Source organism: Oncorhynchus mykiss, chromosome 1 (genome assembly GCF_013265735.2).
Source record: "Oncorhynchus mykiss isolate Arlee chromosome 1, USDA_OmykA_1.1, whole genome shotgun sequence".
NCBI lineage: Eukaryota > Metazoa > Chordata > Actinopteri > Salmoniformes > Salmonidae > Oncorhynchus > Oncorhynchus mykiss.
The window spans coordinates 13,084,997-13,092,693 of NC_048565.1; the positions used below are offsets into that span (position 1 = coordinate 13,084,997).

Here is a 7,697-nt window from a genome sequence, read left to right on the forward strand (position 1 = left end):
GGGAGCAATTTCCAAACGCCTGAAGGTACCACGTTCATCTGTACAAACAATAGTATGCAAGCATAAACACCATGGGACCACGCAGCCGTCATACCGCTCAGGAAGGAGACACATTCTGTCTCCTAGAGATGAATGTACTTTGGTATGAAAAGTGCAACGCAATCCCAGAACAACAGCAAAGGACCTTGTGAAGATGCTGGAGGAAACAGGTACAAAAGTATCTAGAACCACAGTAAAATGAGTCTCGGCAGTATTGACATAACCTGAAAGGCCGCTCAGTAAGGAAGAAGCCACTGCTCCAAAACAACAATAAAAAAGCCAGACTACGGTTTGCAACTGCACATGTGGACAAAGATTCTACTTTTTGGAGAAATGTCCTCTGGTCTGATGAAACAAAAATAGAACAGTTTGGCCATAATGACCATCATTGTGTTTGGAGGAAAAAGGGGGGCGCTTGCAAGCCGAAGAACACCATCCCAACCGTGAAGAACGGGGGTGGCAACATCATGTTGTGGGGTTGCTTGGCTGCAGGAGGGACTGGTGCACTTCACAAAATAGTTGGCATCATGAGGTAGGAAAATGATGTGGATATATTGAAGCAACATCTCAAGACATCAGTCAGGAATTTAAAGCTTGATCTCAAATGGGTCTTCCAAATGGACAATGACCCCAAGCATACTTCCAAAGTTGTGGCAAAATGGCTTAAGGACAACAAAGTCAGGGTATTGGAATGGCCATCACAAAGCCCTGACCTCAATCCTATAGAAAATGTGGGTTCAGAACTGAAAAAGCATGTGCGAGCAAGGAGGCCTACAAACCTGACTCAGTTACACCAGCTCTGTCAGGAGGAATGGGTCAAAATTCACCCAACTTATTGTGGGAAGCTTGTGGAAGGCTACTCGAAACCTTTGACCCAAGTTAAACAATTTAAAGGCAATGCTGCCAAATGAGTGTTTGTAAACCCACTGGGAATGTGATGAAAGAAATAAAAGCTGAAAGAAATGTTGTACTATAATTCTGACATTTCACATTCTTAAAATAAAGTGGGGATCCTAACTGACCTAAGACAGGGAATTTTACTTGGATTAAATGTCAGGAATTGTGAAAAACTGAGTTTAAATGTATTTGACTAAGGTATATGTAAATTTCTGTATGTATATATATATATATATACACACATACATACACATACATACATATATATATATTTATTTATTTATTTTGTTTGATTTAGGCATATTTGTTTAATTTCTATGGTGGAGGGGGGGGGGGGGGGGGGGGGCTTCACCATGACAGTTTAACATTCTAGTCTTTCAGCTCCTAGTAACAGATATTGTAAATCACAAATACCAGTATACTGTTAAGGTTATTATTGCACTATCACTCCCCTCTAGTTATGTAAATTACATGTATTGACTAATAACAGTGATAGAATGATCTACTTACTATGTTGATACCAAAAATTGGTGTTCCCAGGCAGGGACAACCTATCATGTCCCAGCACAGTGTCTCCACTGCGAGTCACCAGCCATTTTATTTGACAGGAAAGGGAAGTTGAAGCCAGGATGTGGTTAAATAACACCCCCAGCATGGTTCTGTATGAACTCGTTCCATATAAGAAGTTGTTTAGAAAAGTGGAACAAGTTCAATTTCACCACTCATTGAAATTAATGTTATATTCTGTTATTTTATGATTGTGCAATGGATCAGAAGCTTGCCTTTGCGCTTTCGCCTCTTTTTAAAAGCACATTTGTATACATAAACAAAAATAAGCAACCCTTCTTTAACCCTATAAGCATACCGCCGCACTAAAAATAACATACCTTGAAATAAAATATTCACTTTTAAAAAGTACATTTCCATCTCTCATTCACTACTTGTGTAAACCACCAAAATGTTTACTCAACATTGCATTACCTTATCTAACTACTCCATCTATTGAATGAATCTTTGTCATACTAAAACCTTAGTGAAAACATCACATATTTGACTACTGGGGGGGACAGACAGTCATTCAGCAAGCCAGCGGGATGGCACACTTTCTCTACAGAGAGAAGTGTCAGTCAGTAGTTTTCCAAGGTTGTGTAGGAGTAGAGCCCCTGGTGACAGATCTGTCAGTTTGGTCACCTACCTCAAACTAGGCTATTCCTGGCATTTGCCTTAAGATAATAACCAAGAGGTAGTACTGATTATTACTCCAACAGCGTCATTCCAAAAACACCCTTCCACAATTATTACTGAAGTATATCTTATCAGAACTGGTTTCAACATAGGATAACATTACCTGCTTCAGATGACATTTGAAAAAGTGCTCATTACAGAATTATAACTGTTCCAAACAATCAGATGCATATGAAACCTGCCTCGAGGATGTTTACTACCCTCTAAAGGTGGGAACAGGGAGGAGGGGTAGAGGGTTTGAGTCACTGGTCAGGATAAATATTTGCAGGTATTTCTCCCTCATCACAATACTAAAACATGTCAATCATTCTTTACAACTGTCATGATTATACCTTTTGGTATCAAAGTGGGACTGTGTGTAGGGTTGACACACACTTCAAAAACACCTTCCTCTTTTAAGTTCTGTATGGGTGGTCACACAAGATCACCACTTCCCTTCTGATAAATAGAAAGTTTTTTTTTTTTACTTATCTCCGCACTTGAAAAAAGGAACTACACTCTGGACACAGATGTCAGTTCAACATCAACATTTTGATTTACATTTGGTTGAGGTGTCAACTATTGTGAATTCAATGTGAAATCAATTAAACGTTTCACCACATCATTGGATTTAGGTTCAAAGTTAAGTGAAAAACAAGTTGATGACTTTTTCCACATTGATTCAACGTCATAATTCTGATTTTTGGGGTTGAAATGGTCTGGGAAAAAAATTTGATTCAACCAGTTTTTGCCCATTGGGTAGTTACTCATTTGCCAGATAAAGGGTTCAACTGACACAGGCTTTCTCAATTCATCTTTCCTAAATTCCTCACATCCTCACCTTTTCTATCACATTGGAGAAGGTCCAAGGTCCCTCCCTAGCATGTGGTTAAAAGGTAACATCCTGAAGTCAGACTTTACATAATAAGCATGAAACACGCCTAGAATCTCACTGCCGTTAGACTGCCAATATCTACTTATCACCAGCCGTTCCTTCATTACAAAAGGATTCTTCAGCTTTCCCCATACGATAACTCTTTTTGGTTCCAAGTAGAACTCTTTTTGGTTCCAGGTATAATCCTTATGGGTTCCATGTCAGCAAGCAGCAGGGTTCCATGTAAAACCCTATGGAAAGGGTTCTACCTGGAACTGGAACCAAAAGGGTTCTATCTGGAACTAAAAGGTTTCTTCAAAGGGTTCTCCTATGGGGACAGCCGAAGAACCCTTTTAAGTTTTCTAAGCACGTAGAACAAAAGCGGTACTTGCTGCTTGCTGACTCGGGAGCGACAAACCTAGTGATTCTACTTGTAGAATTGCAATGCTTGCCAACATCTTGACTTTGAGCCAATCAGACAACATTTTTTCCGTACATCTCCGGATAAGCCAGTCACACTTCATATGCAATGTAGGCTATGGGATAGGAGCTAGGTAAGTGCACAGATGCAATGCACACAACACTAAATACGTCCTCCAAGCTAGCTAATCACAGCAGCTAGTATTGACATTATAATTAAATCATAATGGATTAGCTAGTTTCCATCAAACAGCTGCCTGTGTTAGCTGCCGAGTTAGCAAAGGACACTGCACTAGCTATGTTGTGCTAGCTAGCGAATATGCTGACCTTAACTAGCATGCTAAACATTTGGCTTTGAGCTGGCACTTGCAGTATGGAATTATGGAGAGTGAATAAAATTGTTTCTTCGTCATCTTTCCAGGTAGCTATCTAACTGAGGCCATCTGGCTAGTATCCAGGTCACAGTTTGAAATGAGAACTTGTTCTCAACTGGCCTACCTGGTTAAATAAAGGTGAAATAAAAATAAATAAAAATAGTATCAACAAGGGCTTTCTTACAAAATAACAACATTAGCGCAGCTAGCTTGGAATCAAGACCATAAGCAACACACACGGACATGCAAAGCCAAACAACACTACTGCCACCTTCTGGTTTGGAGTATTTTAACAAGGCTGAGTGGCTGACTGCTTCCAAGGTCTTTGCTGTGTGAACACAAAAGAGGTTGACTGCCGACACTGTTCAGAGGTGCTAAGTGCTGTTGGCAGGCAAACGTTTGACAATCCTACTGGTGCGTCTTGAGCTTTTAGTGTAGAGCAGGTCTCACAGACAGCGTAGGATTATACAAGACTATGTAGGTTACGCAATGTATGGAATGACAGCATCCATAATGTCTGTGAGGAATGCATTGCCTCTTATGAAAATAACTTCCAAACACTAATAAGCACCCCATATCAAATCAATTAATTAATCCATTGAACGCTTATGGTAAACCTAGAATGAGTTGCTCGGGGAAATTATGTTGATGTTCGATCCAGGTGCAGATTTCTTGGCCGTCTGAGGTGACTAAACATTCCACATAGTACAGCGTACGTGAAAGAGAAAGTTGGTTCGCAAAATTCTTACGGAAAAAAAAGTATTCTTCAGTGCCTTCTATCAACTCAATGTGCTGAGGCAAAGTAAGTGATTTCATTTTAGCTATCACGAGGCTCCTCTTAAGGACACAAGCAAATGCCTTAATCTGATGGGAGAGTAGAGCAATTGGCCAACTCTTAAGAGGAACAAGTTAAGCCATTGTCCTCTCTGTATTAAACCGCTGCTCCCGAGTGGTGCAGCAGTCTAAGGGAGCAGCGGTTTAAGGCACTGCATCTCAGCGCTAGAGGCGTCACTATAGAGCCTGGTTCAATTCCAGGCTGTATCACAACCGGACGTGATTGGGAGTCCCATAGGACAGCGCACAATTGGCCCTGCGTCGTCTGGGTTTGGCTGGGGTAGGCTGTCATTATAAATAAGAATTTGTTCTTAACTGACTTGCCTAGTTAAATACATTAACAAATTACTAGATGGCTGAGGGGAAAATTACATGGGTAAAGGAAAGGTAAAGGAGATACCTAGTTAGTTGTACAACTGAATGCATTCAACTGAAATGTGTATTCCGCATTTAACCCAAACCCTCTGCCTTAAATTGACATCCACTGCCTTGCTCAGGGGCAGAACATATTTTTACCTTGTCAGCTCTGGGATTCGATCCAGCAACCTTTCAGGCACCAGTCTTTTGCTTGATGGACAATCAAGCAATGAGCAAGAGCATAATATGATGACCCAAAGACTGTAGGTATAATGTAGGTTTCACAGACAGAGATTAACCCCAGTCCTGAACTAAAAAGCCTATATTTTATTTTGGGGCTTAATCGGTGTCCGGGAATCCGGCTGAAAATGTTCTTACACATCTGATGCAATTGCTTTGCGCAATTCGCCTCGAGACAAGGTTATCCCTTTAGGCAGTAGCCGTTGACACTCATCGGACGATAGAAACATGATGCATACTGTGTGTAAACAGTGACACCGCTCCATTAAGATCCTAATATTTACATTAGCATCAGAAAACAAACAGGGCCAGTCACCTTGAAGCAGTTTCTCACACACCATTCAAATATTTGGCCAGAGTTTCAAACCGTTGCCCCAATGGCCCAAAACATTTACATGTCAAAGAAATGGCCTTGTGATGTGAGAGAGATAACAATCCTCCGTAATCAACATACATGGACGTAACCATTAACAATGGAACAAATCATTTATCCACACTACCATTGAAGAGTTAAATACACAGAATAATCATTAATGTTGATAAGCTGATAGCTGGCATCAGTGTGTATTGTGACAGTGATAGTATCCTTTGACAAAAAGAGAGCAACGGAAAGTGAGAGGAGCCTTCATGGGAAAGTGGAATGCTTTGCAACGGAAGCTCAAGGGCAAGTTGGTTTGCCCTGGCACTTACAGAAGCAATGTGTTCAGTTCAGACTGCAGATTCTCCACACTTGGTTGAGTTGATAACCAAACACAATTCAATATCACATTTTTTTTTTTTTTTTTTTAAATGAGCTTGAAACCAGAGCTTGAAACCCTGGGCCTATTGTATTGTCTATTTTTTGTTTTACTCTGGTTTGAATTGAAACGATAGCGGTTGTTGAATTTGCAAATGCCCAATAGTATTGTCACATTTAATTTGCACTGTTAATCCCAACCTTTGGAATGACTTCAATAGCAGCAGTGAACCTATTTAGGTTTTAAGTGGAGATATCTCAGAAATCAGTCAGTCATTCTCACTATAGCCATTGTTAATAGGCAGTGACAAATAGCATAGCTAAGTAGGGCTGGGCTTGTTAAAACCCTGGCTGGGAGACCGAAGGGTAGCTGTAGTTAAATACATTTTCCAGTAGGAAGTGCTGCCCTGCTTATATATGTTTTCCATCTGATAAGTGGATATCAAAGGTCTGACATTGTTTTAAGGTTAAAACTCAACGTATATTATACAAGGTTTATCTCTGTTGAAATTTGGTTACCATGATGACGTAATCCTGTGGCTGAAATTTTACACTCAAATCAACCGTTTACGTTGATGACTTTCTTCAAATCCAATGCATTTCCCACGTAGATTCCACGTCACAATAGGTCCACAAATTACGTTGAAACGTTGATTCAAACACTTTGTGGCCAATGGGGTGCGCAATGATGTTGACAACAAAACTGTCAAAGTTGTAGGGAATAGGGTCTGCATAGCCACATGACGCAGTTACAAAAATGAAATGTGTAACTTCACTGACAAAGTTTATCAAGTTAAGTGGTTTTCAAATCCCCTACCATGACTAATCATATGCATGGTAATATAATAGGCGACTACAGTGACATTGTCATAGCCAACAATTAGCATATAATGTGGATTGCCTTCAGCCAAATAGGTTACCTGTTTTACAATAGTTAAACTAGAAAAATAAGTTGAATTCGCAAATGAATTTTATACAGAACAGCAAGTATGCTATAATTAGTGAAATAAAAGTTTTACCCACCTGGAACAAAGTGGTGGAGAGCGTGAGAAGTTAGAAGAGAGAACCGTTAAAACAAGTGGTGTGGTGTGTCGTCCTTCAGGGCTGAGTTCAGTACGAAAAAAGGAAATGCAATGTTCAATTAAACGGAAACAAAGTTTTAAAAATGGGTTGGGGAACCCTGTCAGCATGGCCGCTTCGCTATAAATGTCACTCATTTCTTCAAGCCACACTCCGCCACACCCACCAAACGTCTGTTCAAGAACTCTGAAGAACGTTCCGTTCAGCAGAAGCCGTTAGGCAATGTAGCGAACGTTTAATCAAACTGAACGCACCCATCGTAAAACGATTGTACCGCACTCCTTTTTTAACGTTTTGATGAAACAGGAAAGGGTGGGCGGTTAAAGGAAAAGGTGGAGTCTTTTTTCAGTCGAACTAGTTTAGACCCGTACCAATGTGCACGCTGAAACTGATCAGGACATTGATTGTCTGCCCAAACTGAGAAAAAAATATATACATATTTTTTAAACATACACTCAAAAACCTGTTTTAATGATCTCCTAAACTAACCCATCACCTATAGGCCACCCTATGTACCATTTATTACACCGCTTTAGGCCTACAGTACTGGCTCCCGTCTGAAAACTGTAATAATGGCTGCAATTACGCTATTGACATCTTTTGACAGTTGACACCGTAGCCT

The 7,697-nt window shown here is 40.3% G+C and overlaps 1 protein-coding gene across 1 annotated transcript in view; it reads right to left on the bottom strand.

Annotated features, from left to right (window-relative positions):
* elovl1b (ELOVL fatty acid elongase 1b) overlaps nucleotides 1–7,233 on the bottom strand; it is a 30,298-nt gene extending 23,065 nt beyond the window's left edge. The window contains exon 1 of the mRNA XM_021623933.2: nucleotides 7,019–7,233. The gene's annotated coding sequence lies outside the window, so the exon portion shown is untranslated. The remainder of the gene's footprint in view (nucleotides 1–7,018) is intronic.
* Nucleotides 7,234–7,697: the final 464 nt, after the last annotated feature.